The 24,194-nt window shown below is 45.0% G+C and overlaps 1 protein-coding gene across 2 annotated transcripts in view; it reads left to right on the top strand.

The window, feature by feature from the left end:
* Nucleotides 1–24,194, top strand: part of AP3B1 (adaptor related protein complex 3 subunit beta 1) — a 2,001,071-nt gene that overhangs the window by 526,064 nt on the left and 1,450,813 nt on the right. The window lies entirely within an intron of this gene.

Below are 24,194 nucleotides of genomic sequence, written 5' to 3' on the forward strand. Positions count from 1 at the left end.
GTAAAAAAAATTGAAGACACTGATGAGTACTTGTTTAATTGTTAAAGTTTGGATTTATTTTCGTTAGTCACGCCTTCTATAGCGACTCGTGGGAGAAAGTGCAAGGGAAGTTGGCGAAACCGCAGATGCGATTTAACCGCTCGTTTTCTTCATCATTCCGTGCGTGTTTCGCCCATCCTCAGAACTACCGTTACTTGCAGTGGGAAGAAAAAAGTAGGGGAGATCACGGGCGGGAACAACTCGAGGATTAGGTTTGTGGGCGGAGTCGGCGGTGTGGCCAGAAAGAGCAAATCATTAAACATTTTTATGTTTGTTTGGCATTTCTCTACCCAGCTGTAGCTTATTACGATATTTAATTCAGCCTATGGATTCACGCTTATTTAAGGCTATTATGAGTTATTGCGAATTAAAATACGTTCACAAAGTGGGATTTGTTTCCAATCAAATAATGTCCCAAATACACTTAAGAGGGGAATCGCAAGCCATTTTACTCCGAGCCATGGAGTTTGTCATTAGCACTTCTCCCTTTTTCCACAAGAGCAGTTCAAACATGAACGGCAAAATATCCTAGTTTGCAAATGTTTTCTATACAATTGTGGCTTTGCAATATTTGCCACATAATGCATCACCTGCTGCATAATTTGATGATTTTAACTAATAAATTGTTTGTAGCTCAAACGCATCAAAAGTTACAAACAAACATGACTTGTGTTTCTGCGAAGTGGTCAGCCCTTTGCAAAGGTTGACTGATCATGCTTCTCACTGCCCTGCTGCTATTGTATGCTGCACTGCCACTAATAAGGCAACATTTTTGCAGACTGTTAGCATGGGTACAAGAATATATACAGCATTAGGCTACAGTTTTTTTTGCTGCATAATTTAGTCAACACTGCAGAAAAATGTTGTCCTCCATTGCTACAGGATTCCAGTGGTCTCAAAGCAGGCAGCACATGTTTAAAGTGCTTGTGCATGAAGCAGAGGGACCATGAAGTGTGTAAACTAAATTTGGTGTGCGTGCAAATCCTGCATCGCTGACCCCTGATAAGTTGCACCTACTACTGCAGAAACAAAGCCAATGGATGTACCAATGGCTGCAGCGGACTGGTCTCAAGGGCAAGGCCGGCTTTAGTGCTGGTGGAGCCCTGTGCAGCAATGTTTGTTAGTGCCCCCAATGACTCCTTCTGCCATGGATTCCCTCACTACCACCCTTCAACAGTGCCTGTTGGGTCTCCATAACCACTTTCTCGGTCAGATGCATTTGGTTTGATTTACAGCACCACTGATACCAGTGTAGGGTGTCCGAGCACTTTACATCACACACCTTCTCCTGCTCGACCAAAGGTTGCCCAGCCCACAAGGGAGTAGTGCAGAGAGCTGGCCCAGCCCTCTCTGTAACCTTTGACCCGAGGAGACACAGTGCCAGTTTTATCTTAGGCACTCAAGTATCCTGGGAGTAGCTGTGGGAGGTCGGGGGGCTGCAGGACAAGAGCACACGTCAGATAGGGCCCAACAAAGCTGTCTTCGTGCTCCCGCCTTCTTAACAGGCAAACATAGTATTTCTGCTGATTGACATACAAAAATAAAATGTGCTGCAGTTCACCTCTAGTGCAGGTAAGGAAAACAGGTCTCCTGAATGGACCATATATTTCATATATTAGAAGTGTATATGAACATTCAGCCAATAATGTCATATATGGCATAGAACATTAAAAAAATTGTTGACTACCCTTTAATTAGCGTCTAATACCCAAAGGTACTCGTTTAATTGCCCTCAGAATAATGAAAACACGAGCTGGCCTGGCTGGGATTCAAATGTATGCTACTGGCACGACATGCAAATGATTGCAGCTGGTGCAGAACACACTTCGCTTTCTTATCAGTAACAGAACATATGCCCTAAAGGTGTCACTAAATCTCTAAAAAAATGCGTGAGCCCACGGAGCACTCTGCTAGGATTTAACCATGTGACATACAGATCACGCACAGTGCATTGCTTCAAACACACTGACCAACTAAGCTATTCCATTAGTTCGAAAGAAACCAGTGACTTTGATCACACACGGATCGCTGCAGCTAGTCCCTTAATCCACTGAGATATCTTACTATCTGATGCATCTAGCCTGCATACAAAGATTACAACAACAGAGTGAGGTAATTATTCTATTGAGGATATCTTTAAAGCAGTTGAAACCCATGGATTCCAGTGCCAATGTGGTCAGCACAGCTTTTCATCCCTCCAAGGTTGATTAATTAAATCTACTGAGATTAGTAAATGCACTATTCAGATGACCTCTATCATGGCTTCAAGAAGAAAAGCCAAGTAAGACTTTTTGTAACCCAACACTATGGCTTCTAAAGTTGATGTCCGTGATCAGGCGCAGATCAATCAATCAGGATTTATAAAGAGCAGATAATCACCCAATAGGGTATCTAGGCACTTTCAGGACTCTGAAGCTTATTTGAACAGCCAGGTCTTGAGGGCCATTTGGAATTCCGGAAGTGAGGTGATGTTCTGAAGGTGTGCCGGAGGCTGCTCCATGTCTTTGCTGTGATTTGGCAGAAGGAGCGTCCTCCACTTCTGCTTTGGCATATGCGTGGAGTATGACAAGTGAAAGGGAGGCGGAGCGCAGTCTTCTCAACAGTTGGTGGAAGTTCAGGTGGTGGTTAATGTAGGCGGATCCTTGGTTGTGTAGAGCCTTGTGTGCGTGGGCCAGCAGCTGGAATTGGCAGCTCTTCTGTACAGGGAGCCAGTGGAGTTTCCTGAGGTGGGTGTGATGTGGGTTTGTCAGGGAAGGCTGAAGACGAGTCTGGCTGCAGCGTTCTGCATGGTATGAAGTCTCTGTAGAAGGTGTGCGGCAATTCCTGCATAGAGAGGATTACAGTAGTCCAGTCGGCTGGTGATGAAGGCTTGTGACACGGTGCATCTTGTTTATAGGGGTAGCCACTTGAAGATCTTATGTAGCATGCGCAGAGTGAGGAAGCATGCAGAGGAGACGGTGTTGATCTGTGATTTCATGGTGAGCTTGCTGTCAGTGATGATTTTGAGGTTTTTGGCGTGGTTGGAGGCAGTGGGTGTAGGTTAGATGGCCGTAAATAGAAAAAGCAACACCCTGCCAGAATAGATAACTGACGGTCCTCTAGAGGATCCACAACTGTTATGAGGAGAGCAATGTTAACAGTGCATCAGAGCCAGAGACATCAAACCTGTGTGAATCAATCCATACTTTTTATAGAAAATATATATTTATTTATTTTTATAAAGTCTGACATTTCTAAAAAACATTAAATATATACATATACAGGGATTAATGGATGAAGTCAGTGCAATTTTTCATGTCACATAAAGAAAAAGATATATTCATAATATTCAGTGTTCCACTCACTCCAGGGCAATTCAAAGGACTCAACAGACACTCATACCTTCAGGGGATCAATCAAACTCATACACATTCAAGCAGTTCATTTGGATGAATCTAGCATGGCCTGCAACTAAGAAATGAAATTATGGTTACATGGACGGGGGTGCAAAGGTAAGAAGGCAGATTAGATGGAAGACTGTTGTCCACAGGGACACAAATACTGCTGTTCTTAAAAGTAGCGCTGACGCGCGTTTCGGTGTGAGGCACCTTCGTCAGGGCAAGCAGATGCAGCCAAGGAGGGGAACAAACAAGCTGAGGTCAGGAAGACTTAACGGGATAAAATGTTCAAAGAGTCTGTGTTTTCCCGAACTTGTGGAGAAGGATTTCTGTTATGCCGAAGAGAAAGTCCTATTTTTCTTTCCTTTAAATAACTGTAGGGATGTCCAACTGTAGCATTTAGAGTTATTCTTGGGACCAAACTTGGTGTGGCAGAAGATCACGCACTGATAGTTGCTAGTGAAATGTGGCCGTGTCTGGATAACGAGCGAGGGTGGTTGGGGCTTCAAGACATCAACTCCTTTTTGATAAATGGGTTACCATTCTCACGTTGCAGGCCATGCTAGATTCATCCAAATGAACTGCTTGAATGTGTATGAGTTTGATTGATCCCCTGAAGGTATGAGTGTCTGTTGAGTCCTTTGAATTGCCCTGGAGTGAGTGGAACACTGAATATTATGAATATATCTTTTTCTTTATGTGACATGAAAAATTGCACTGACTTCATCCATTAATCCCTGTATATGTATATATTGAATGTTTTTTTTAGAAATGTCAGACTTTTTAAAAATAAATAAATATATATTTTCTATAAAAAGTATGGATTGATTCACAAATGTTTGATGTCTCTGGCTCTGATGCACTGTTAACATTGCTCCCCTCATAACAGTTGTGGATCCTCTAGAGGACTGTCGGTTATCTATTCTGGCAGGGTGTTGCTCTTTCTATTTACGTTGTTCTAATCCCCTCCCTTCCTGCCTATATCATTTATCTTACCGGGGAATCCCCTTCTATTGTGTCTAGGTTAGATGGCCTCCAGTTGTCGTTCCAATTGTTGCTGCTGTTGCCAAAGATCAGTACTTGCGATATATCTGTGTTCAGCTGCAGGCAGTTGTTCTTCGTCTAGTTGGCGATGTTTTTCATGCATCTGTGGAAGTTGGTTCTGGTGGTGGTGGGGTTGTCAGTGAGTGAGAGGATGAGTTGGGTGTCGTCTGTGTAGGAAATTATTTTGAGACCGTGGAATATGACTATGTTGGCCAGCGGTGTCATATGAGTTGAAGAGCGTGGGGCTGAGGGATGAGCCCTTGGGGACACCGCAGGTGATCTCCTTGGGTTCAGAGGTGAAAGGTGAATCCTCTGTGTTCTTCCGGTGAGGAAGGAGGCGATCCATCTGAGCGCGTCCCCTTCGATGCCGATGTGGTGGAGTCTTTCGATCAGGGTGTGGTGCTTTACGGTGTCGAAGGCTCCTGTTTCTCCACGGTCGAGGAGTGTTCGGATGTTTTTGGCAGCTGCAATCAGGGCGGTTTCGGTGCTGAGATTGCTGCGATTGTGAGGCGTCGAGTAGCTGGTTCTGCTCCAGGTGCGTCATGAGTTGATTGTTTTCCAGTATCTCCCCTGGGAATGGAAGCAGGGAGATTGCTGGTAGATTGTAAGTTCGCTGGAGTAGGCAGAGGTTTTTTTGAGTAGTGGTCTGAGTTTGGCATGTTTCTAGGCGTCGGGAAATATTGAGATGGTGATAGTGGTGTTGAGTAGAGTGGTGAGTTCCTGGTCGATCCTTTCGTTTCCAAGGTTGAAGATGTAGTGCGGGCATGGGTCTATGGGAGCTCACTAGTAAATGGATTTCATGGTGGGGGTGGTGTCCTGTGTGGAGAGGATGGTACAGGTGGTAAGTGTGTGGTTTGTGTTGGTTACGGCTGTGGCGTATCTGTCAAGGAAGTCTGTAGGTGTGGGTTGAGGTTAGAAGTTTCTGTATATGGTTCCGATCTTGTCATAGGAGTTGGTGAGGTTGTTGCACAGCTCCTGTGAGGGTGTGATTTTTTTCACTGGCTGCCAGGTTGGAGAATTCCTTAACAATTTTGAAAAGCAAATTATCTGGGACAAGTCCCGGATTTTACCGCTCGCCCCGGGCCCCCTGTCTCTGCCGTCTCAATGCCTATCCCCAGTGGTAACGGACTGGTTCACGTTCCTGGGGATCAATATCACCAGAAACTAAAAACTATTTCTAACTCGTAATGTTCTCCCTCGGATTGATCGTTCCAGGCAGACGTGGGCCATTGAAGTGTACTCCCCCTTTAAGCTGATTGGGAGGGTGGTCCTTTTTAAAACGAGGGCCCTTCCCTGAATGTTATACATTCTTCAAAACACACCGTTTAGAGTTCCTGAATCCTACTCCCGTAGAATTAACGGTATTTTGAGGTCCCTGTTGTGGGACGGTGGGGCATCCTGAATCTCTTTGGCAAAGTTGCAGCGTGGTGTTGACCATCCGTGCCTGAGTCCCAGACCTCCGAGTCTATTACTGGGCCTCCTAGCTGGTGGTGGTGAATGACTGGGTGTTTGGGGCTCGGACTGAACCAGCTTATAGAGTGGATCGCTTGAACAGGGGAAACAGGGACTATCAGGCGCTCATATAGGGCTGGCGGTAATACGGGCATGGAATGCGGCCAATAGGTGGCTTGGATGGGACGGGAAACTTACTGCAAAACCCTACTGTGGGATAGCGATAACCTGGGAGAGGTTAAATTGAGAGCGTACACGGAATGGCACACAATAGGGATCGAGAGATAAGGAGACGTTTGGAGGGCGGGCACCTTAGTTACATTCAAGACACTACATGCTAAATATGAGCTGGCACAGGGGAAAATATTTCAGTACTGGCAATTGCCGCATGCCATGAAATGTCATCTTTCCGAAGGGGAAGTTGTCCCAGACTACTCCCACCTGGAGGACCGACTGTTACTGGACCCGATGCCCTCCAAGGCTGTTTTCCTGATATATAGAAAGATTCTGAATAATATGCCAGACAGCCATGCCTCACATAGGGAGGCCTGGATGGTAGATCTGGGGCCCCTAGAGGATGAAGAGTGGAGCAAGGCGCTGCAGAGCCCTGGAGAGATATCGATAAGGGCCCAATATAGTCTAGTGCAGCTACGGATATTGCACAGGTTTTACCTGTCTTTATCAAGAGTGTTTAAGATGGGTTGGATAGACTTGGTCGAATGCCCAGGGGGATGTGGTGAGCTGGGCACATTAACCACATACTCTGGACCTGCCTTGTATCCAACGGTTTTGGTCCAAAATAATCTAAACAATGAGGGAAGTCACAAGTTTGCCTGTGCCACTAGACGCCAAGTGGTTATTGTTGGGAGTGTCAGTGGAGGAGAAGTGGCCTAGTCATATTAACATCTGGCTCAAAATGTCTGCAGGGGTGGCGAAGCGCAACAGGCTATGGGGGGGAGGTTGGGGGGGGGGGGGACAAGCAGGCCCCCAATGAATAAAGACCTAGTTTTGGGCCAACTAGCGGAACAGACAATCTACCACTCCCGAGGTTGCCCGTGTAAATTCGAAATGGTGTGGGGGCCATGGAAGCAATATCGGGATATGAATAACCAAACCGGGGGGGGGTGGTAGTGGGTGTTCTCAATGCTTAGTGAGAGGGGAGGTAGAGTCTGAGACTAGCTCAGTGGCAAGTGTGAGTTCCTCAAAGTTTCAGAGCAGGCCGGGGAAGATATTTAGACTATGTTAAGGCTCCCTGCGAGCGGCCTGTTCCTTGCAATGTGATCAGTTGTAACCAATTTGGGTCTTGAATCAACTGCTTTGTAAAAAGAAGTGAACATTTCCGTGGTGCTGTTTTAAATACATGTGGCAATAGTTGTCTTTGTTGCCCTCAGCAGGTGATTTTAGAGGTTGAGGGATGTCTTGAAGGCTGCCATGTCTGAGGTGTTCTTACTGGTGTACCATCCTCTCTCCAACTGTTCGCGGTTTCATTTCTTGCGTGTACCAGCTGGCATTATTAGAGGATTTTCTTTGGATGTTGATGGGGACAATGCTGATTGCGCAATTGGTGATCCAGGCGTTTAAGTTTTTCACTCCCTGTTCGAGGTTGGTAGTGGTAGCAGGCTTAGCGGTGTTGAGGGTGTTTGCCTAGTTTGTCTCTGAGATTTTATTCCACCTCCTTTAGGGCACGTTGGATCATCTTGGCGGTGGCATTGCAGTGGCTGGAGAAGCTGATGTGGACGATGGATAGATTGGTCCATGTGAGTTTTGTGATATGGCTGTATTTTACACATTTGCCGGAGGTGAAAATTGGGTCTAGTATGTTTCTGGTGTGTGTAGAGTCGTGGGCGATCTGAGTCTATTCGATGCTGCTCATTCTTTCGACGAGGTGTGCAGTTTTTTTGTCATTAGGATCATCGATGTGGGAATTTAGGTTGCAGTGGAAGATGCAGTCATTAAAGTCTAAGACTAGGGGTGCAATGAAGTCTGCAATGGTGTTGCAGAAGTTGGAGTGTGGACCTGGGAGTTGGTATCCGAGGGTGCCTCTGATAGTTGTCTTGTCATCTCTGTGGAGCTTAAAGTTGAAATGTTCCATGATGTTGGTGGTGGTGTTGGTGGCAGTGGTACATTGTACGGAAGACTCTCTGGTACGAGGGTGGCGATGAGAACCCATAATTCAGTATAATTCTTGCATAGTGAGCGTGTGTTTAGAATGGCACATGCAAGTTGGTGCTTTTGTTCAGTTGGTGTGTTCGGGATGGGGCCGGTCAGTGGGGGCTAGTATGTGTGCAGTGGCAGGTGAAGTGGAAGTCCGTGCAGGTGAAATATCCAACTGTGAGGCGTTGGTTGGTGCAGTGACAGTGTTTGTTGCAGCATCCAGGGTTGAGAGTGTAGAGCTCGGCAATGGTGTATCTTCAGGGGGCTAGAGTTCCAGGGGTCATGGCATTGGGCGCGCTTCATTTTTTATAGAACAGTGGTCCCATGCATAGGAAATATAAGAGCAAAAGTAAATATAGACGCAATGGAAACTATATTCAGTTATGACTTGTCCAGCCGGACAGAGGTCCAATTTTTACTATAAAAAGAATTCACACAAAGATTCATTCAACAATTCTTCGAAGTAGGGCACAAGCCTGTACCCATACGTATACAAATTGGCATGGTGAAGGATTTAGTCAAGTGATAGAACAAGGTTTTTAGGCAGATGCTGCAGATTTCTGTAAGTTTAAACAATAACAGAAATTCAATTTAACACCATTACGAGCATAACACATGAGGTACACATTCACAGTATATCGTGTTTAAAAAAGTCGACGGCGTTTCGATCCCATTATAAAATCAGAGGGATCATCATCAGGACAAAATAAAGCCTAAATAGTTAGAGCCACAGTAGCCTAAAAGGAGAGAAGGGGGAAAAATGCATACAAAGCACACATTAGAAGATCTCACAATAGTGGAGAAATCACATAGTAGTTGTGATGGTGACTTAGTTTGAACAGGTTAAAATTGTAATAGTGCGGGTGCAGAATAAAGATTATTAGACCAGTACGGCCACGAGAGTTACTTGGCAATGAGGTTGCGCGAAGATCAAAGTAGCCGCAACCCAGGATGACATAGCCTCTAAATCGTAGTGCAGAATATCTATAAAGTGAAGCTAAAAATCGACGTGCCTGCCAAATATTGACAATATAAAAGTGAACATTGAACGGATTGTGAATTAAGAAGTGACTAAGCCGCGAGGTGGGCAATCGATCGCGCGCAAAGTGAGAGTGCTTACCTATGGGTACCGCGCAGAAGGTGTATGCCAGCTGAAAGTATGGGAAGGTGGAGTAGCACGGCAATCTGGGATAGAAGAAACAATTATTGCTTAGGGTTCTGCACGCTGGTTTTAAAAAGGGTCGGACTTGGTATGTATCTTACCCGTATTGGTGAAGCCTTGCTGACACAGACCGGCAGAGACCCTCGGTTGTGTGTAGGATTAATACGAAGGGATCGTCATCCTGTGTAAGGAAGAGAGGGGGATTGTAACCTCTACGTACAGACATGCATGGCTAGTAATGGGCATTGACGATGGTAGATCTTACCCGTGATACGTGAGACTTGGAGTAGCGCGCCAGCGGATTGCTCGATCGCGTTGTGGGGGAAGGTGAGCCTGAATGAAAACCGGAGGAAGCCGGGTCAGTATAGCAAACCAATAATAGGGAGCTTTCACGGACAGTGTTAGACCGCGGAGGAGGCTTACTGTGTCAATGGGCTGTAGTGTCTTCCCTGGCAGAGATTTAAGGAGACTCGTGGTTGGCTGGAAAGGAGCCACATGCGACGATGAAAATAAATGTAGGACAACGTGGCGGCCATATTGAGTGAGTGACAACATGCACCAAGAGTGACCAAGTGAACAAAGTGAGAGGGGGGAAAAATACATTAGATTACCATACAAAGTACAATTAACTGAATTGCGGTAATGACATTTATGCTGACCTAAATTACATTAAATTACATTAAATTAGTCCAGTCCTCCTGTAGGTTGAGCCCCGAATTCAGGCTATCGGTTCTCAGGATCCATTTGAGCTCCTCTTTGTTTAACATTTTAGACATATCACCACCTCTCTGGGGCAGGATCACCTGGCTGATCACAGTCCATCCTATCTCATTCTCCGTGTGTCCTTTTTCAATAAAATGTTCCACAAGAGGGACATTAATGGTTTTACATCTGATTCTGCTCCGATGCTGCGAGATCCTTAGTTTGATTTTTTGTTTGGTCTGTCCCACGTAGATCAAATCACATGGGCACAGAATTGCACAGACCAAGTTACAACTGTTACAATTTGTAAAGGTTTTGAGCACATTTCTCGTTTCTTTGAAAACAAAGTCTTTCCCTTCAATGCAATAATCACACACCACACAACAGCCACATTTAGAATGTCCCCTCAGAGGAGGAAGCAACCAAAGATCATTAAGAGTGGTGTTAGCTGTTTTAGGGAGGGGAAGAGCGGCCCTCACTAAGTGGTCTTTTAGGTTTTTGCTTCTCTTGAAAGCAAACATGGGAGTATCTAAATCAAGACTCCCTGAGTTGAGAATATGCCAGTTCTTTTTGATACTCTTGCGGATTTTGTTGGACCCGGGGGAGAAGGTAGTGACACAGACCAGTTTTTCAGATGGCTTTTTTTCTCTAGGTTCTAGTAGAGTCTCACGTGGACAGTACCACGCCCTTTTCATGGCATTCTTTACTAGGTGGCGTGGGTAGCCCCTGAATCTAAGTTTGCTAGCAAGTATGTTGGCCTCCATGAAGTAGTCTGTTTTTAGAAAACAGTTTCTCCTCAACCTCAAGAATTGGGAGTAGGGTAGGCTATCTTTCAAGGCTCTGGGATGGCAGCTGCTATAGCTTAATAGTGTGTTTCTCTCAGTCGGTTTTCGAAATAGAGTGGTAAACAACAGGCCATCCTTAAGTTGAATACACAAATCTAGGAAGGGATACTAGTTTTGCTGCGAGTCAGAGTGAAGGTTAGGCCATTACAGTTGTTATTCAACCAATGCAGAAATAGTGGAAGAGCTTCAACTGGTCCACCCCAGATCATAAAGACGTCGTCTATATATCGCTTCCACGTATGGACCCCTTGATGGAATGGGTTGGTGGAGGGGAGGATAATGTCACATTCAAGCCAGTCCATGTATAGAATAGCCAAAGTAGGAGCAGAAATTGCACCCATGGAAGTGCCTTTTACTTGTTGGAAGTATTCATTGTCAAACATAAAGAAATTTCGGGTAAGGCAGATTTCTAGCAATTGAATAATGAACATAGTGGGTACAGTGTGAGGTCGTGGTCGGCTGTTTAGAATTCTCTCCATGACAATTAAGGAATCTCTTTGGGGGATGTTCGTATAAAGCAATTCAACGTCTAAAGTACACAGAGTTTCGCTAACAGGGTCGAAAGGGTGGTTCTCGGTGAGATTTATCATAAACATGCTATCCCTGACATAGCAGTTAGTGGTAGGCACAAAGTCTTTGAGGAAATAATTGACATAATGACCAAGAGGTTCCAACACAGAACCGCAACCAGAGACTATAGGACGGCCGGGGGGATTATCAAGCCGTTTGTGAATCTTTGGAAGGGTATAAAAAACGGAGTTCTGGTGTGGTTCACATTCAGGAAGTTCAGTTCGTGTTTAGTGAGGAAGCCTGTTTCAAATGCCTCTGTCGTAATTTGCCTGATTAAGCCTTGCAGCTCTCTGGTAGGGTTGGTGTGAAGTCTGCAGTAATGGTCTAAAAAATGAGTGTTTGGGTTACGGGTAGCAGTACTAGGGCCTTCACACGAGTCAGAGTTATCTGAAGAATCAGCAGAAGAGTCAGTAAAACCCACAACCGTGTTCCTTCGGTTGAAACGTCCCCAAGGACTAGGGTTCTGTGGGTTCTGACTAAAATTGCGATTAGTATAAAAATCCTTTTGGAGATGGGGGTAAGTCCTTTCCTGGGTAAAGGATTTAATGTCTTTTTTGACTTTCACGGATTTCTTGTTTTGTTCTATGCGTTGGAATTCAGTTATATTTTTTTCAATTTTCTCTAGCAATTTTTTGGCGTCAACAATGGTATCGTTCTCAGAGATCTGTTTCTCTAAATCTTTAATAATATCACCTAATTTCTTACGTTCTTCACCGGCGGTTTCTATACCCAGAACTAACCAATGTCTAGAATATGTGGTTCCTATATGGCTGAAACCAGTGATGTACCTTGGGTTATCTGTGAAAACCCCTGGGATATTTCGTACCTGTAGTCCTAAGGGTATGGTTTTGGATTTCAGATATTCGGTTAGCATAAGGGTCATTAGCTCAAGGGGCACAAATTTCTTTTTCTGTTTTTCAAGATCATCTAAGAGATTGGGGCTACCAGCTACCGTAATATCGTCTTGGTCCGTGAACAAAGAACGGCCAGCACAGATCTTGTCAATATACTAGTCAGAGTATAAAGGGGGTGGGTCAGACATATCAGTTAAACAGTGTTTCTTGGGTTGAGAAAAGGGTGGGGGGGAAGGGAGGTGTATGTCAAAATGACCTACGTGGGGGCAGTGAGGAAGGCAACCCACTCCTAGAAGTGGAAGGACACAAAAGCCCTTGCAATCAAGCGATTGAGCAATTTACTTATATAAAACAACAAGGGCACCCATACGAGTCCGCACAGGACCTCGGGGAACATATTTTATAGAACAGTGGTCCCATGCATAGGAAATATAAGAGCAAAAGTAAGACCTCTGTCCGGCTGGACAAGTCATAACTAAATATAGTTTCCATTGTGTCTATATTTACTTTTGCTCTTATATTTCCTATGCATGGGACCACTGTTGTTCTATAAAATATGTTCCCCGAGGTCCTGTGTGTATTTTTGAGTATTGCAAATGGACGCTAGATGCGTAAAAACAGTGTTACATTAGAAATGGTGTAGAGCACTTCCTTGGGGATATGGGACTGCTCTTAGTTCTGGGATGAGACAATGGGAGTTCTCTCTAGAGAATGGGTGAAGAGTGAATTAGTGATGGTTGGTCCACGGAGAAAAATGTATTCATCGTACATTATATCTGTGTTTTTGTTTGGGTTTAGATGGTGGTATTGAAAGAGGTGGTATGGTACTGTTTCTTGGATTCAAAATCTTTGATATTCTAGATATGCATTTTTAAACTGTAAGGAAAGACGTTTTTGTTTTAGTTAGTAGGATTACTTTACAAATTTGCCACATGCTTTTCATTGTTGAAGCGTGTTGTGCTAAGTTAAAAAATTCATGCTATGACAGTATGAGTGTAACCTTAGGGGTTAACAAGGAGGGAAGGAGCCGATATTGAGGTAATGCAGTTTTATTCGTGCTGAATACAAAGCATTTGTCCATAAACTAAGTGTCCTTAAAGTAAATGTCCCGGGCTTTGAGGATACTCGTCTGGGTTCCTCTTCTCTTGTTGGGCTCTTTTGAGTGGGTTCCTCGTCACCGTCTCAGCCCCAAAAACAAAGAAAGAAAAGTGGCTATTAGGTCACTGATATTCACAACTCAACGGAAGGGAAAGGGAGTGAGGGTAACGTTGTGTGAGGGAAAAGTATCGACACCAGACTGTCCCTTCTAAAGCAACTCCTCACCCGGGGGTTGTGGAGTGAAATGTTACAAGGAACGGAACAACGTGCCTAATGAACCCTCCTGATTCCCCGTTACCCCGCTCCACCTTTAAAGGAAAAAAGAGCTCGTATTTGGCCCGTACCTTGCTTAGCCATGCTTCTTCCTGAGCATGGCTTGGCGAAGCGTTGTGTTGTTGTTCTCCTGGCTTTTCCTTCGGTGCTCCGTGGCTGCTGGGTATATCCTCGTCTTCTCGGCCCGTCCTCACCTGGCCTTCCCGAGCTGGAAGTCCTCCGGGGTCGTCTTTTGTCTCCTGCGGTCGATGTCTTGTCTTTTCCTCCGGCCGGCGTCCTTCTCTCCCGATCTCGACGATGGGTGCTTCCGTATTCTGCCTTTCATGCTGTAAAGTTGCAACCGATAAGCCCACCAGATCTGACGTCATGGAGGGGGGCATTGTTCAAGGGAAGTCCAGGCTTCCCTTAAAGGGCCCATTCCAGTCCTGCAGAGGATATGGAGAAAAAGTCACGGAGGATAACATAGGCAATCCCGTGACCTGGTGACAAATCTCCCCCCCTAGCTTTTCCCGTTCGGGGGAAAGAGGATATATCTAGACAGGAAGTCAGCGTTCGTCTGATGACTACCCTTTCTATGGCGGACTTCAAAGTCATAGGGCTGGAGCGAGAGGAACCATCGCAGAATACGGTCATTCCGCCCTTTGTTCTGTTGTAGCCAGGTCAGTGGAGCGTGGTCAGTGAAGAGAGTAAAATGACGACCTTCTAGGTAATACCGGAGTTTGTCAACACTCCACTTGACCGCTAGGCACTCCTTTTCTATCGTTTGATAAGCCATCTCCCTTGGGAACAACTTCCTACTTCGGTATAGAATGGGCCTTTCTCTACCTTCCTCGTCCAGTTGCGATAAAACTGCCCCTAACCCCACTCCTGAAGCATCAGTTTGTAAAAAGAAAGGTTTCTCAAAGTCTGGGGTAATCAATATCGGGGTGGAGGACAGTACGTCCTTGATGGATTGAAAGGCCTTACAAGCCTGATGGGAGGGACTCTTTTAAGTGAGTGGAAGAAGCTGTTTTTTTCAACTGGTCAGTTAGGGATGCAGATATCGTAGCAAAATGGGGTATTAAGCTGCAATAATAACCCACTAATCCAAGGAAAGCCCTAAGATCCCTTCGAGTGGAGGGGAAGTTTTGGGACTGTATGGCTCGTACTTTATCTTGCTGAGGAAAAAGACGCCCCTCTCCTAGAACATACCCTAAATATTTGACCTGGGTGAATGCAACTTGGGACTTCTTCGCATTTATGTGTAGTCCAGCTTTTTCCAACGCCATTAGGATCTGTTCCAGGTGATGAAGGTGAGCTTCCCAGGTTGAGCTATGGACGACAATGTCGTCCAGATAGGCGGCCGCAAACTTGGTGAAGGGGGCTAGGACAGTATCCATAAGGCGTTAAAATGTCGCCGGAGCGCCATTCAGGCCAAAGGGATGGACGGTAAAATGAAAAAGGCCCTCGGTGTTAAAAATGCGGTCTTCTCCTGATCTTGGGGATGAAGGGGTACTTGCCAATACCACTTTGTGAGGTCAATGGTCGTTATGTATTGAACCTCTCCGAGGGACTCAATGAGGTCGTCCACCCTTGGTAAGGGGTACCCGTCTTGTTTAGAGACTTTGTTGATGGCGCGGAAGTCTATGCAAAGCCTAGTACTTCCGTCCGGTTTGGGCACTAGGACCACAGGGGAGGACCAGCTACTCTTAGATGGTACAATAATCCCTGCTTCCAGCATCTTTTCCACTTCCATTTTCATCACCCTATGTCGTGCTTCTGGTACCCGATAAAGTTTTTGTTTTACTGTTACGCCAACAGGGGTGGGTATAGAGTGCACCGCTAAGGAGGTTCTACCTGGTTGGTTTGAAAAGATAGTTTGATATTTGAGGAGCACATCTAGTACTTCATACTTTTGTTGTTTGGTAAGATCAGGGTTTATTATTGTTTGGTCTATGGTATGTGCCACTGGAGTGAGAGTAGACACAGACTGAGGTGATGGGGGCGGGGGACCCAACCATTTCTTTAGGATGTTGATATGGTAGATTTGAGTTTTAGAGGGAGACATTCTCAAGACGTACGTGGTTTTTCCTATTTTTCTGAGTACAGGAAAGGGACCCTGCCATTCCTTACGGAGTTTGTGAGTGGAGGTTGGTAAAAGGACCAGGGCCCAGTCACCAACACACAACTCTCTCCACTTTTTCACTTTGTCATAGAAGGTTTTCTGTTTGGTTTGGGCCTTCTCAAGCGTCTCATATGAAAGAGTACGCAGCTTATGTAATATGGTTTTGAGCTGTTGGGTATAATCCAACAGTTCCTGGCCGTCCTGTGCCCCTTCTCTTTCCCAGCTGTCCCTGGTTATTTCTAGAAGGGTTCAGGGTTTTCTTCCAAACAAGAGTTCAAAGGGTGAAGAGCCTAGACTGCTCTGAACCTGGCTACGCAATACAAACCGGGCCAAAGGAAGCAACTGGTCCCAGTGTTTCCCATCTCCAGTTAACAGTTTTCTCAGGGTGACCCTTAGTAGACCGTTGTACCGTTCTACCAACCCGTCGGTTTGAGGGCGGTAAACAGACGTGCGGAGGTGTTTGATATGTAAAATAGAAGATACCTGCTTCACCATTCGGGAAACAAATGGAGTACCCTGGTCCGTTATCAATTCTCTAGGGAACCCCATTCTAGCAATCAACTCCACTAGCTTTTGTGCAATGGCTGTTGACGTCGCGGCCCGTAGGGGAAACGCTTCCGGATAACGGGTAGCGTAATCAACAACCACCATTACATATTTGTATCCCTGAGTAGATTTAGGCAGAGGACCCACGATGTCAACCCCAAGCCGATCGAAGGGATTCCCTATGATAGGAAGGAGGACTAAAGGGACTTTTGGAGGGACGTAAGTGTTACGTTTTTTACATATTGGGCACTCCTGACAATACCGCTTTACTTATGCATATACCCCGGGCCAAAAGAAATGGTTAGTAATGGAGTCTGTGGTTTTCTCAGCACCTGAATGTCCCGCCAGGAGATGTGCATGGGCAAAAAACATGACCTGATCGCGAAAATCAGTAGGTACTATCAGTTGGGGAGTTGCATTTTCGCTTCCTAATCTGTACATAAGTCCTTTTTTCTACAAAACAAGGATATACAAGTTGTCCCTTGTTTTTATTGTTTTGGTCGTTCTGCCAAGCCTGAGCAAGGGAAGAGTCATTCAGCTGGGCGGTTCTGAAGTGGGAATCAGTTGCCCAAGGCTCAGAGACTAATAGGCTGTTTGCTCCCAGTGTCCTATTCTTATGTAGGGTTTCTGCCATGAGAGTGGAAAAGCACAGATTATCAGTTCCTATAATGAGAGGTTCAGGCAATTCTGGTAGTACCCCCAACTCACAGTGCATTTGGGTGCCTTGTTCAGTTGTAAGGGTTACACTGGCTAAGGGATAGGTTTTAACATCGCCATGTACACATTTAATCCTGACTGTGCGATCTGGCAAAACATGAGAGGCAGGGATCAGGTTTTTCTTAACCACTGAATGACGGCAGCCTGAATCTAATAATGCTCGTATTTTCTGTTGGTTGAGCAGTACACTTACGTAAAACGTAGGACCAGTTTCCTGGGCAAACATGATGGCGTGAGGCAAGTATCCCACTTCCATGGGTTCTTCTTCTCCCTTTTCTTTCCGTTTTCTACAATACCTGGCAATATGCCCCCACTCTACGCATTCATAGCATTGGGGTCCAGTCATAATGGGTGGTTCCGGTCTACCGGGCCGTGATTTAATCTGTTAGGACACTATTCTGGGAGGAGGAGGCTTTTTTTCGTTTTTTACTCGAGTCGTGGTTTTGGTGGGTCTTTCAATTTCACGGGGGGTGGGACGAGATTGAACCCTAGCATAAGAGTTGGCCATCTCTATGGCTTGTTCTAGCGTTAGCCCTGCATGCTGTATAAGCCAACGCTGGGTTCCATAATGAAGGGCCTCCAAAAACTGTTCTAAATAGATTTTACTCATAACATCCTCCATGTTGGAATCCAGTGGTTTCAACCAGCGGTCAGCCTCGTCTTTCAATTTATAAAAAGTTTTGGGTGCATCAGTCGGGAGCCCTCTTTCTTGGCGAAACCGCAGTCTATGGCTCTCGACATCGACTCAGAGTCTGTCTAGAACAAACTGTTTCACATGGCCATATGTGACAGTCCCATCTTTATTAGCTAATTGATATGCTGCTTGAGCTTCCCCTGATAAGAGGCGCCAGGTAGAAAGGCCAGCGTTCACCCGGCCAAGCGCTGGCTCTAGCTGCTCTTTCAAAATTTAGGAAAAAGGTAACTGGATCCTCCACAGCCACGTACTTCTGAAGGGGGACAGCAGCCCCTCGGGGAGCGGCAGCGCAGGATTGTCCCATGATAGCGATGAGCTGATTCTGTCCTTCTGCTAATTTCACTACATTTTCCGCTTGTTGCTGCATGGCAGCTGCGAAGGTTTCCCTGTCCTGGTCGGCCTGTTCAGTGGACTGTCCCACGACCCATTCCAGTTTGGCTTGATCTTCCCTCATGTGATCTAATTGGGCCTCTATCTTTTATCAGATAGAAGACTCCTATCTGGCTCGCCGCTTGTAACCTTAGGGCAGAGGTCTTCAAACTTTTGTAGGTCGAGCCCCCCCCCCCCCCCCCCCCCCCCCCCCCTGCTGAATTTTTGGAAATGTCGGGCCCCCCACCACCTGGCAGAAATTTCTGGAATGTGGTACGCTACATAATTGACCGCCACCCGCGTATCCCGGGCCATATCCGGCAAATAATGTTCAACGCAATAAGAGTTTAGTTAACTGTAGGTTTGTGAGTGGGTGTGGTTAAAAGTATATTTACTTCTCATCACATCATTTAAAATCACAGAGGTTTATTACACAGCTCAAAACAAAATGTGCGCAAATAGTTTTTACTAGAATGCTTTGTTTTACACATGACAGATTGATAATAACACCACCAACATTAATGTGACGGGCGGGCCTGTTTTTCCCCACATAGACGGTCAATCTGTGGTTGGATTTTTGCCACTGCCATCCTCAGGTTGTGCTCCACATCAAGTCTTGAACGGTACTTAGTCTTTAGTACCGCAAGTGCTGAGAACCCAACCTCACATAAATAGGACGAGCTGAAAGGCAAGAGAGTTTTGATTGCAGGTTCTCGCAGAGCTGAATATTCTGCAGACATTTTCAGCCAAAACTCTCCCAGCGAGACTTTGCTGAAATGCATCTGCAGAGTGCGGTCACTTTGGAGATCAATTAGTTCTTCCTGCATACGGATTGGGAGATGGCTTGCCACCTCTGCCAGAAATGGTTGAAAGACCCAGTCATTTAAGTGATCATTTTCCTCAGGAAAATACTTTTGCAAACTGTCCCTGAGAGAAGTCAGATGATTTTTTATTACCTCAGCAACCCTTGGAAGTTCATATTCAGTCTCCGCAAGTGCATCTACTAAACATGGAAACTGCTCAAACAGGCCATCTTCAACTAGTCTTCTCCATAATTCAATTTTCTTCTTGAATGCAGTTATTCTTTTATTCATGGTAAAAGAAGTCATGTCAGCTCCTTGCAGAGACAGATTCAGAGAATTTAATTTCTCAAAAATGTCAGCAAGGTATGCTAGAAGTACAAGCCAGCGGGGATTGCACAGTTGTTCTGCTTTGCAGGGGTCCAAACACAGAAGAAACTGCCGTACTTCATTCCTTAATTCAAAGATGCAAGACAGCACTTTCCCCCGGGATAACCACCGCACTTCTGTATGAAACAGCAAGCCATCATGCTCGGCTTCCATTTCTGCACATAAAATTGCAAATGGACGAGCCCTTGTGGGATGGGTCTTTATAAAATTTACTATTTTTACAGCAGAATTCAGCACATCCTCTAGTTCGCTTTCTATGTTTCGAACAGCAAGGGCTTCACGGTGTATCATGCAGTGGGTCCAAAGAATATGTGGAGCCACTTTCAATACGTATGCTTTTAGGCCAGCCCTAGCACCACACATTTAAGGAGCACCATCTGTGCAGATTCCAACACAGTTATCCCATTTCAAGCCATGGACATTCAGGAAGTCATTGATCTTGGAAAACAAATCGGGTCTTGTTGCCCGCCCCTTGATTGGCTTGCAAAAAAAAAAATCTTCTAATATTAGTGTTTCATAACAGTAACGAACATATGCAATTAAATGGGCATCCTTTGACACATCAGTTGCTTCATCCAGCTGTAAAGCAAACAAACTTGATTTCAACCTGGCTATGAGCTGTCCCTGGATATCTTCTGAGATGTCAGCGATGTGGCGGCAAACTGTTGTATCTGAGATTGGTATACTTTTGAACTTCTCTGCTGCTTTTTCACCAAGCATTGTCCTAGCTACGTTGAGCAATGCTGGGAGAATCACCTTTTCTCCATCTACAAAGGGCCTTTTGTTTTTGGCAATGTGGTATGCTACTTGGTATGATGCTTTTAATGCAGTTGCAGGAGTATTTGCCACATGTTTCACAGCTTCTTTCTGCTGGGTTATCTCTGTCAACTTCCGGGCAAAAAAATCTCTGCTTTTTCCTGCTAGAGACCCATGTTTCGTTTCAAAGTGACGCCTTAGTTTGGTTGGCTTCAAGCTGTCGTTAACTAAGATCACGCCACAAATCACACACTGCGGTCTACTTTCTCCACTAACAACAATGCAGGTGAAACCAATATCCAAGTAGGAGGCATCATATTTCCTTGTTTTTGCAGCTTGTCTCTCTCCGTCGCTTTCTGTTTCAGCCTTTCGCTTGAGCACTCTACCACCGTTTGGGAGCAGAAAACGATCCATATCAAATGCTTGCTTAACCTAAGATACAAAATTTGTAGCTGCATGTTATGAATAGTAAATGGCTGCAATTGTACAGCTGCATGAGGTACAGGAGGTTAACGTTGTAGTTGCAATTGCAAAAAACAAATCTTAAAAAAAAATCTTATGTTTTAAATAAAATAAATTTGGGTAGAAGAATAATTCTGTGGTAAGTGGCTAAAAAGTAATTCCAGCTTATCCATGCTTTAAGTAGGTGCTCCCAAAATTGCTGCAGTATGTATATGCTGTATCCCACCGATGAGGCTCTGCAAGTTACTTGTTCAAAGGTAAGTGAGGGGAAAACGTCAGCACTGCTCATTCACCCATCACTCAAAAACAAATGCGTACCTTCTTATTCACTTCCTTGGATGTTTCTTCTGCTTGAATAGTAGTCCTCAGCCTAGCGACCAAGTAGCTTTTTCCCTTGCAATGAGGAGAAAATATTTACGAAATATTACTTGCATGTTCTCAAGTTATTAGTTGAAGTCCTGATGGCTGGTAAGCTGGCCATGATCTGCAAGTTAAAAATTAGATTTCTGGCAGGACCAAATTAGCCTTCCATTCTTTTAATTTGTTAAATTGATTGCATGTACTTCCTTGAGGCTCCTTCACTTCAATATCCCCCATACACAATACACCCACTCTCCTGTAAGCACAAATTTTGATTTTACTTGTGCCATGTTTATATGAAAAAGGCATCTGGAACAGAACAAGGAGGGCTCCTGGGATACTCCGTACCGCCACTCTGTACATTTTTGAAATTTGTATTCAAAATATAAATTTTTCCTATGCCAAAGCTATGACTCTATTGGTTAAGATACCGCCTTGATATTTTAGGAAAAATTCCACGCGGTTAAAAAAAAAAAAGCAGCCACCTAAAGCTGCATATTCAGCACTTATCTGTGCATACTTTGAACAGCAAATATAAATAGAAAGCACTTTACATTTGGTTCTAGGGCTGCCTGAAAGATCAGTGAATGAAAGGGAACAATGACAGAAAAGTCACATTACAAATGAAGACATACTGACATGACTTAGTGTACCCTAACACCTCATTACACATTGTGAACATCCCAATTGTCCCCAAATCTTTTGGGATTTCCATGTGTGGGATTCTTAAAGTCAACAGGTCTCCTGAGAAGTAGAGAGCTGCCAAGGTTGCAGATTGCTATGTGTGACATTTTCATAATTTTAGTGTCTTATGAGTGACATTTCAATGATTATATGAGCGAGCGACACTTTCTCGCAAGCAAATCAAGCAAAGAAGGCGAGGGAAACATAAATATCAGAAATCACATCCAGTTAAGCAACATGAAACTCTTAAAAAGTCACTGACCTAAAGTGTGTGACAGGACTCAATACTTCATGACTAGGTAAAGCACTTGGTACATATGTCATGCAGACTTCGATGTGGTCCTAAAAACCAAAAACACTTCAATTTTTTTGTTTTACCCTGGAACAGCCTGCACTTAATGAGTTTCACGGATATGTGTGCTCTCCCACTATATATTTTTACAAGCCTGTTTGCGAAGCATATGCTGCAAAAGGAACTTTCTTTTTCCCATAGACCTGTTTGGCTAAATGAAGAACCAAAATCTTGAACAATCAAGGTTGAAACCCAGTGTGCAGAGCAGTGAAAACATGAGTAATAGGCGTTTAAACCGGCTGTGAGGCTGTGCAAAAAAAGAGAGCAATAAACCAAAGTTTTCATTGAGTCAACCCAAAGACCCTGTGCGGCTGCATGAATACTGATTGGCTGGTGGGGAACAGACAGGTGCAAACTCAATGTCATGACAGAGTGCTCAGAGAAAGGAAACAAGTGCAAAACCTTCCAATGTTGCGACAGATACACGGGTAAAAGTGATCTAAAACATGCTGGCGCTGTTGTCACACTAGAAATGCTGAAAATGCATAAATAGAAAGTTATGTGCATACAAATAACCAATGGAACACCAGTGGACCTAGCAGATAAGACTTTCAACTAAAACATTCAGTGCAAGGGTGATGCTGGCACTGTTGGGATCAGTGTACCGCAGATCATGCAAATGGCCTCGCAGAAAAGAGGAAAACAATGGTTTTATATGTGATAGAAAGCAGGTATTTTTCTAAGCAGAAAAATCTCAGAGATACAATAATATTGTACTTTGTACGCTTTTGTTACTTGCACACATGTCACTTTTTCCTCCTGTAATGTTTACTTTTGATATTTGTACAAGTGCCACATTACTTGGTCTTAATTCAGAGACTCTGTCCCTCACCACCCCTTGTTGTAAATACATTACTTGGTCTGGCAGTGGTGCAACCCGCCAGTGGCTGACATGCCCAGAGGCCCCCAGTGGCGCAATGGCCAGGCGCCGTGTACACATAGTGATTTGTTCACTAGTAATTTTTACTCATTTATCATTACTGTTCCTATTGTGAAGCGTTCTGACATCGGGTAAAGTCGGCGCTATATTAAAAACGCATAAAATAATACTTAAATACGGCCAAACAGCAGTACAACACCCCCGCCCCCTCTGATGTGGAGAAAGTCTGTAAAGTCAGCACTATAAAAAAAAAAGCACAAAACACTAATAAATACTTAAATAAGGCCAAACAGCAGTTCCAAACCTCCCCTCCCACACCCTCTGATGTGCTGATGTGGAGAAAGCCTGTAAAGTCGGCGCTAGCAAAAAAAACGCACAAAACACTAAAAAGTACATAAAAACGGCCACACAGCAGTACAAGATCCTCCCCGATGTGGAGAAAGCCTGTAAAGTCTGTGCTAGCAAAAAACGCACAAAAGGCGAATACATACTTAAATAAGGCCAAACAGCTGTACACCCCCCCCGCAAAAAAACGCACAAAACACTAATAAGTATATAAATACGGCCACACAGCAGTACAAGATCCCCCCCCTGATGTGGAGAAAGCCTGTAAAGTCGGTGCTAGCAAAAAAACGCACAAAAGACGAATACATACTTAAAAAAGGCCAAATAGCAGTACATCCCCCCCCCCCCCCCCCCCATGTGCTGATGTGGAGGATGCCTGTAAAGTCGCCACTAGCAAAAAAAACGCACAAAACAGTAATAAATACGGCCGAACAGCCCCCTCCCCCTGACTTTGAGAAAGCCCTCTTACCAGCAGTCCTTCCGTCGATGAGAGGCGATGAGGGGCACCGAGTCCTTCAGCAAAGAGAGGCGACGAGGGGCAGAGTCCTTCAGCAAAGAGGGGCGACGAGGGGGTAGTCCTTCCAGCAAAGAGAGGCGACGAGGGGCAGAGTCCAACGAGGAGAGACACACGAGCGAGGAGAGGCTATGCGAGACGACAGGAAAATTTTCCAAACTAAAAGCAGGAAGCAGGAAGAAAAGGCATGGAAAGCTGAATCCAGGGGCTTTATGGCCGCAAATTTCGAGGCACTTCCTGAAATCAGAACTGCTGCCACTTCCATTGGTGGAACGTCACCGGTGACGTCCCAGGTGCTGATTGGAGAACGCGGGAGCAGCTGGCCAATCACACATTCCTTTTCTTAATGTGTGATTACTTGCGACGTGGGGACAGAGCAGAGGAAAGCCGGAACACCAAAGAAAACAAAGGTAAGCTTTTCGGCTGGGGAGCGCGCGCCCCCCCTGGGATGGTGGCACGCCCCCCCCTGGGGGGCGCGCCCCACAGATTGAAGAACGCTGCCTTAGGGGTTAACAAGGAGGGAAGGAGCCGATATTGAGGTAATGCAGTTTTATTCGTGCTGAATACAAAGCATTTGTCCATAAACTGAGAGTCCTTAAAGTAAATGTCCCGGCCTTTGAGGATACTCGTCTGGGTTCCTTTTCTCTTGTT

This window comes from Lissotriton vulgaris, chromosome 3_1 (assembly GCF_964263255.1).
Source record: "Lissotriton vulgaris chromosome 3_1, aLisVul1.2, whole genome shotgun sequence".
NCBI lineage: Eukaryota > Metazoa > Chordata > Amphibia > Caudata > Salamandridae > Lissotriton > Lissotriton vulgaris.